Raw genomic sequence first — 8,512 nt, forward strand, 5'->3', positions numbered from 1 at the left:
TGGGCAATATCAGTAGTGATCAAGCAGGAGCCCCACTGGCACTGGGCAGTACAGGAAAGCGCTCTCCACCCCTTTATGCTAGTGTCTCCTACCCCTAATCTAGCAGCACCATGTGGACACTAGGAAATGCTTTCAGTTTCCATTGGTGATAACAACATGAATTGGGTGCAAGTGCGGCCAGAACTGGGAAAAGGAAAAGGAACAGAATAACAGTACAAGTCCTCTGAAAATTAAAGTGTCATTGGAACCACAGCACACAAAATTAGGCCAGGACCTACCTGCTAAACCTAAACATGGTAACTGCCTGCTAAAATGGAAGAGTTAAATAAGATCCAGAGTTTTCTATCAAAATATTTAAAATGTTCAAGACATAATAAATAATCACATATCATAACAAAAACCAGGAAAATCACAACTTGAATGAGAAAAGACAATCGACAGATGCCAACACTGAGATGAATTAGATGTTAGAATTATCTGACAAAGATCTAAAGTAGCCATCATAAAAATGCTTCATCAAGCAATTACAAATACTCTTGAGACAAATGAAAACAATAGAAAATTTCACCAAAGATATAGAAAATGTAAAAGAGAATTAAATGGAAATGATAAAACTGAAAACTACCATAAATGATATTAAAGACTCACTGGAAAGACTCAAGAGCAGGATGAATATGATAGAGGAGAGCATAAGTGATTCTGCAGATAGAACAATAGAAATTACCCAATCAATAAAAAAAATCAGAGAGAAAATTGACAGGAAAAAAAAAACACCTACCAAATCCTTAGATAACCTGGAGGACAATTACAAAAAATCTAACATTTGTATCACAGAGTATCAGAAGGAGAGAAGAAAGAGCAGGGCCAAAAAAGTATTTGAAGAAATAATGACTAAACCTTACCAAATTTGGCAAAAGACATAAACCTACAGATTCAAGAAGCTAAACAGAATAAATCCAAAGAAATACACACCAAGACAGAGCATAATTACCTTATGAAAACTAAGGCAAGAAGAATATTGAAAGCACTAGAGAGAAATGATACATTATCTACAGGGAAACGCTGATCAAATTACAATGGATTTCTCATCTAAAACCATTGAGAAGAAAGCATGGCATAATATGTTTCAAGTGCCAGTAGAAAAGAACTGTCAACTGTGAATCCTTTATCCAGCAAAACTACCCTTCAGGGGTTAAGGGGAAATAATGTTTTCATTTATTTATTTTATTTTTATTATTTTTATTTTTAATTTTTTTTGGCTGTTTTGGGTCTTCGTTGCTGCTCACGGGCTTTTGCTAGTTGCGGTGAGCTGGGGCTACTCTTTGTTGTGGTGCACGGCCTTCTCATTGCAGTGGCTTCTCTTGTTGCAGAGCACAGGCTGTAGGCACGTGGGCTTCAGTAGTTGCAGCATGCGGGCCCTAGAGCACATGGGCTTCAGTATTTGTGGCTCACGGGCTCAGTAGTTGTGGCTTGTAGGCTCTAGAGCGCAGACTCAGTAGTTGTGGCACATGGGCTTAGTTGCTCCATGGCATGTAGGATCTTCCCAGGCCAGGGATCGAACCTGTGTCCCCTGCATTGGCAGGTGGATTCTTAACCACTGTGCCACCAGGGAAGTCCATCTAAGTTTTTAGATGAAGAAAAACTAGAGGCTTTGTCATCAGAAGAACCACCCTTAAAGAATGGGTAAAGGAAGTCCTTCAAACTCCAAATGATAAGAGAAGTCTCAGAACTTCAGAAAGGAAGGAAGAATAGCAGAATGGGTAAAAACAGGGGTAAATATAATAGGCTACCTTTCTCATGAGTTTTAAAAATCATATATATAATTTAAAATCAATTATAACATTGTTTGATGTGGTACTTACTGTAGATGGAGGAAATACTTGAAACAATTATATTTTTTAAAGTGAGGAAGGTAAAAGAACCTACATGGAAGTAAAGTTTCAGCACTTCAATCAGAATGGTAAAATATTGATGTTAGACTTAAGTGATAAGTTACATATTAATTTGTAATACCTAAAGCAAGTGGTAAGAAATTTATCCAAAATAATGTATTCAAAAAGAATATAAATCAAAATGGAATTCTAAGACATGCTCAGATAACCCACAGGAATATTAGAAAAATGAGAAACAGAGGGGACAAATGGAAAATGAATAATAAAATGGCAATCTTAAGCCCAAACACATGAATAATTACTTTAGATGTAAATTTCTATCTAAATACACAAAATAAAAGAGTGAATTTAAAAAACATGATTCAACTATAAAGCTGTCTCCAAAAAAACTCACTTCAAATATAACAACATACGTAGGTTAAAAATAAAAGGATGGGAAGAAATATGCCATGCAAATATTCACTTTAAAAAGCCACAAGTTATTATATTAATATCAAATAAAGTAGACTTCAGAGCAAAGAAAATTGCTAAGAATAAAGAGGGACATTACATAGTGACAAAAAATCATTCCACCAAGGAGACATTGCAATTCTAAATGTATACTTACAATAGAGATTCAAACTACATGAAACAAAAACCAGTAGAGCTGAAAGATGAAATAGACAAATCCATAATTATAGTTAGGGAATTCAAAACCTCACTCTCACCATTCATAGAACATAGAGAGGAAATAAACAAAGATATAGAAGAACTGAATAACACCACTGATCAACAGAATCTAATTGACATTCATAGAATAATGACACCAGTATGCACATTATATATATTTATATACATCAAAATATGTGGATGTGCTACAGCAGTGCTGGAAGGGAAATTTTTTTTTTTTTTTTTTTTTTGCGGTACGCAGGCCTCTCACTGCTGTGGCCTCTCCCGCTGCGGAGCGCAGGCTCAGCAGCCATGGCTCACGGGCCCAGCCGCTCCGCGCGTGTGGGATCTTCCCAGACCGGGGCACGAACCCGTGTCCCCTGCATCGGCAGGCGGGCCCTCAACCACTGCGCCACCAGGGAAGCCCGAGACTTTCCTTTTTTCTAATGTAAGCATTTAGTGCTATAAATTTCCCTTCCAGGGCTTCCCTGCGCGTCCGGAGCCTGTGCTCCGCAGTGGGACAGGCCACAGCAGTGAGAGGCCCGTGTACCGCAAAAAAAAAGGAAGTCTCAAACCAATAATCTAAGCTCCTACCCAAGAAACTAGTAAAAGAAGACCAAAATAAACACAAAACAATCAAAAGGAAGGAAAAAATAAACAGCAGAAATTAATAAGATTGAATAGAGGAACATAATAGAGAAAATCAATGAAACAAAAAGCTGGTTCTTTGAAAAGATCAATAAAATTAATTAACATAGAGCAGAACTGACAAGGGTAAAAAAAAGAGAAAACCCAAATTACCAATATCAAGAATAAAAGATGATATATCACTACAGACCCTGCAGCCATTACAATGGTAATAAGGGGATACGATGAACAAACTCTACACTCACAAATTTTACAGCTTAGATGAAATAGATCAATTCTTCAAAAATCATAAACTATAAAAACTCAACCAATATAAAATAGATAACCTGAATAGGCATTAAAGAAATTGAACTTGTAATTAAAAGGCTCTAAAGAAAGAAATATCCAGGTCCAGATGGTTCCACTAGAGAATTCTATCAAACATCTGAAGAAGAATTAGCATCACTTTTATGCAATCTCTTCCAGAAAATAGAAGAGGGAACACTCTCCAACTCATTCAATGAGGCCAGAATTACCTTGACACCAAAACCAGGCAAAGACATTACAAAAAGAAGAAAGAGGAAGAGGAAGAGAGTATCCCTCGTGAACTTATATTCAAAAACCCTTAAAAATATTATCAAATAAAAAAGCCTTCAAAGTGTAAAAAGAATTCTATACCATAACCAAGTGGGATTTATTCCAGGTATGCAAGGCTGCTTCAATTTTAAAAAATAAATCAATGTAATCCACCATGTCAACAAGGTAAAGAAGAAAAATTATATGATCATATCAATTGACATGGGAAAATAATTTGGCAATAACCAACACCATTTATGGTAAAACCCCAACAAACTAGGAATAAAGGGGAACTGCTTCAACCTGATAAAACAGCATTTACCAAAAAACTACAATTAACAGGGACTTCCCTGGTGGTCCAGTGATTAAGACGCTGTGCTTCCACAGCGGGGGGAGTGGGTTTGATCCCTGGTTGGGGAGCTAAGATCTGCGTGGCACGGCCACAAAAAAAAAGAAACAAGAAAAAAAAAACACCTACAGCTAACATATTTAATGCTGAAAGACTGAACGTTTTTCCCCTTATTAGGAACAAACTAAGGATGTTCACCTCTTATTTGACACAGTACTAGAAGTTCTAGCCAGCTAAAGAAAGCAAAACAAAGATTAAAAAAATACTGATTGGAAAGGAATAAAATTGTCCTTATTTTCAGATGACATGATTACATAGAAAATCCCAAGGATTCTAAAAAAAAAAAAAAAACAAATAATAAACACACAAAAATCAGATGCATTTCTATACACTAACAATGAAAATGTAGAATCCAAAATTGAAAACACAATGCTATTTACAATAGATCCAAAGAAAAATAAAGTATTTAAGTATAAATCTAACAAAACATGTTCAGGATCTGTGTGTTGAGAAAACACACTTTTTGGGCTTAGAATAGAAATGCATTGTCTCACAGTTCTAGAGGCCAGAAAGTCAAGACCAAGATGTCAGAAGGGTTTGGAGAAAGGTTAGTTCCTTTGTGAGGAAGAATATGTTCCATGCCTTTCTACCATCTTCTTATGGTTTTACTGGTAATTTTTAGCATTTCTTGGCTTGTAGATGATGCATCACCTCAATCTCTCCCTTTATCTTCACGTGGTGTTTTCCCTGTGTACATGTTTAACTCTGTGTCCAAATTGCCCCTTTTTATCAGGACACTAGTCATATCGGATTAGGGGCCCACCCTACTCCAGTATGAGCTCATCTTTACTAATTATATCTGCAGCAAGCTTATTTCCAAATAAGCTCACATTCTATGGTGTTGGAGATTAGGGGTTCAACATATGAATTTTGCAGGGACACAATTGAACCTATAACTGATCTCATTTTTCCTTATTAGAAGAGCTATGTGTGTGTACATATGCATATGTGTATATAAGTATATATGAATATATAAAGGACTGAATGGTATACATCAAACTGCTAACTGGAGTTATCCTCTGGGAAATGATGGGGAATGAGGAGGGTAGGTGGGCAATACTTATACTTTTTATCTCCACACTTTGAATTGGTTGAAAAATGTTCAACAAGTATGTATAACTATTGCAAATTTAAGCAAACAACTTAAGAGCCTTTAAGGCACCTTATAGATGTCCTTCAAGGTAGATACTGGGCTTCCTTGGAGAGAAGTGGGAACTACAACGATTAAGTGATCCAGAATTGTTCGACTAATTTTCCATGTGCAAAACAGTAATATTTTATATGTCCCCACCAAAAGGTCTTGTGAGTCAGTGGCAGAGTGGAAATAGCACTGCACCTGGAGCCCAGAGAGCCAGATGGAATTCCATTTCTGGCACTAGCCGGCCAAGTGACTTTAGGTTCTTAACCACCAGGGCATTTGCATTTTTCTCTTTAAATATTTCTGTAAATTTCGGATATGTAGTCCTATGGTCTATATTTATTCAGATCTGGCTAATATATACATGTTGTGTGTCACAGCAATATATGACTAAGCTTAACAATAGCCAACATCACTTTTCCTAGAAAAAGATCTGAACACAGAGACCATTGATCTGAGCTATGTACTTGAAGTACAGCGTATCCATGTTATATGACCAGGCAGCCTGATTCTCCCACTCTGCCTCTGCAAAGTGTCTATACCACCCTCCATTATCGCTATGGGAAGGACAACTTCCACCGAAGGGCCATACAACAGACAGAGCTGAACCCCACAAACCTGTGTCACCCCTCCAGAGCTTCTCTTCATTTCTCCATTCAATCAGGAAATAATTATTAACTACCCACTACGAGCCAGGACTATACCAGGCCCTGGGGATCCACTGATCAGCAAAATGAACACATCCTTATTCAGATTAAGGAAGTCAAGAAAACAATTACAAGACAATGTGAAATGTGTTTTGGTAAAGGAATTACAGGGTGCCAGGGATGGAGAACCCAGCTCTCTGAGTTAGGGTCCCCTAACTCAGTCTTAAAGGTTTTCCAAAAGCTTCTCTTCATAGAATTGCATCAACTCAGCTCTGAAATCTTGAGTTAGATAATTTTGCCCACTACCTGCTGCTTTTCCTTTTTCCTTTCAGTTCCATCTGTGGTTGCTGGAGAAGGGCATGGCTCAGGCAGGAAGTTGTCAAATCCCTGTAGTTCACCTATTCAAGGAAGAGAAAAATGGCATCTCTGACTGGGAGGCATTCTTTCAACTTCCTGGATGGTGTCATGTTTTCACTCTAGGTAGGAGGATCCACTCTGCAGAGTCCAGGTGTAAAAGGGTTTGATCACAAGTCCTGAGAATGATGAGAAATACCTATTCATTCCTCATCAGAGTCAATATCTACCAGAGCCCACTCACTCTCACTAACCATTACATCAAGCACAAAGTGTCCCTTTGAAAGTCTTCAGAGTGCATGTTTATTAGTTTCTTCAGACACAGCACATGCCAAGGTGGCAGGGTTCACATCACTTTTCTATTTTCTCTAAGTCCCCTCAGAATTCTTACTTCCTGTCCCCATAATATTTCTGAAAAAAATTTAAATACTGGTGAAATAAATCCAAGAAAATCTACATAAATGGGAAAAAATAGAATGTTTCTGGATTAGAAGAAAAAAAAAAGGCCAGCCATGAAATGTTACAGATTGATTAAATGAACTACATTAAAATTAAGAATTTTTTCATCATTAAAAAAGTAAAAAGGGGGACTTCCCTCGTGGTCCAGGGGGCCGGGGTTCAATCCCTGGTCAGGGAACTAAGAGCCCACATGCTGTAACTAAAGATCCCACACACAGCAACAAAGATCCCACACGCTGCAACTAATACCTGGTGCAGCCAAATCAATCAATATATTTTTAAGTGAAAAAAGGGAATTTCTTGATGGTCCAGTGGTTAGGACTTGGTGCACTTTCATTGCTGTGGGCCCAGGTTCGATCCCTAGTTAGGGAACTAAAATCCCACAAGCTACACAATGTGGGCCAAAAAAAAAAAAGTGAAAAGATAAGTCACGGAGTGGGAGAAAAAAAATTGCAAAACATTTAACAAAAAATGACTTGTATCCAGAATATATAAAGAATTTGTACAGATCAATAAGAAAAAAACCCAGACAACCCAATTTAAAAAATGGGCAAGAGGGCTTCCCTGGTGGTGCAGTGGTTGAGAGTCCTCCTGCCGATGCAGGGGATGTGGGTTCGTGCCCCAGTCCGGGAAGATCCCATATGCCGTGGAGCGGCTGGGCCCGTGAGCCATGGCCGCTGAGCCTGCGTGTCCGGAGCCTGTGCTCCGCAACGGGAGAGGCCACAACAGTGAGAGGCCCGCGTACCGCAAAAAAAAAAAAAAATGGACAAGAGACTTGAACAAATAGATTACTAAAATGAACAAGTACATTCTTGATTTTTTTCACTAAAAAATCAAGGAAGTGCACATGAAAACCACAGCCCAATACCACTACACCTCTAGAATGGCTAAAATTACAAAGTCTAACAAGGCCAAATATTGGTGAGGCTGTGGAGCAACCAGATTGGTCATACACTGATCGTGGGAGTTCAAATTGAAACATGTTTGGTAGTATCTACTAAAGCTGAGCCAAATGACCCAGAAATGACCATTAGGAACTCCACAGCACATCCCAACAGAAACTGTGCACGTGTGCGTCCGAAGATAGTATTCATTAGCCCAAAGTGGAAACAGTAGAATGGGTAAATATGTAGTGATTTTTTTTTTTTTTTTTTTGGCCGCGGCATGAGGGATCTTCGTTCCCTGACCAGGGATCAAACCCGTGACCCCTGCAGTGGAAGTACCGGGTCTTAACCACTGGACCACCAGGGAAGTCCCTGTAGTGATTTTTAAACAAGCAAGTACCATATGGCAACGAAAATGAACTATAGTTATGTACACAGGATAACACTGAGTGAAAGAATCCAGTCACAAAACAACATAGACATATGATTCCATTTGTGTACAGTTCAAAAACAAGCTAAATAATCTGTGGTGTTAGAAGCCAAATAGTGGCTCCTTATGGGAGGTAGGGAGTGGATAGTGATTAAGAAGGAGAATGAAGAGGGCTGCTGGAATGCTGGAAACATTCTCTTTCTTGACCTGGGTGTAGGTTATAAGGATGTACTCATTTTGAGATCATTCAGTGAGCTACATACATTTATGATTTGTGCACTTACTAACGTGTATTTTATTTCAAGAAGACATTAAAAATATTCTCATGAATCAGAATTAGAATGGTTGCCTACAAGGGGGCCGGGAATGTAAAAATGGGTATAAAAGAGAATAGGTTGGTAGGTGGGTGACAGACATATAAGCAGCTGACTAGGTAGATTAAATGGAG

The sequence above is a fragment of the Phocoena phocoena genome, chromosome 20 (assembly GCF_963924675.1).
Source record: "Phocoena phocoena chromosome 20, mPhoPho1.1, whole genome shotgun sequence".
Classification (NCBI taxonomy): Eukaryota; Metazoa; Chordata; class Mammalia; order Artiodactyla; family Phocoenidae; genus Phocoena; species Phocoena phocoena.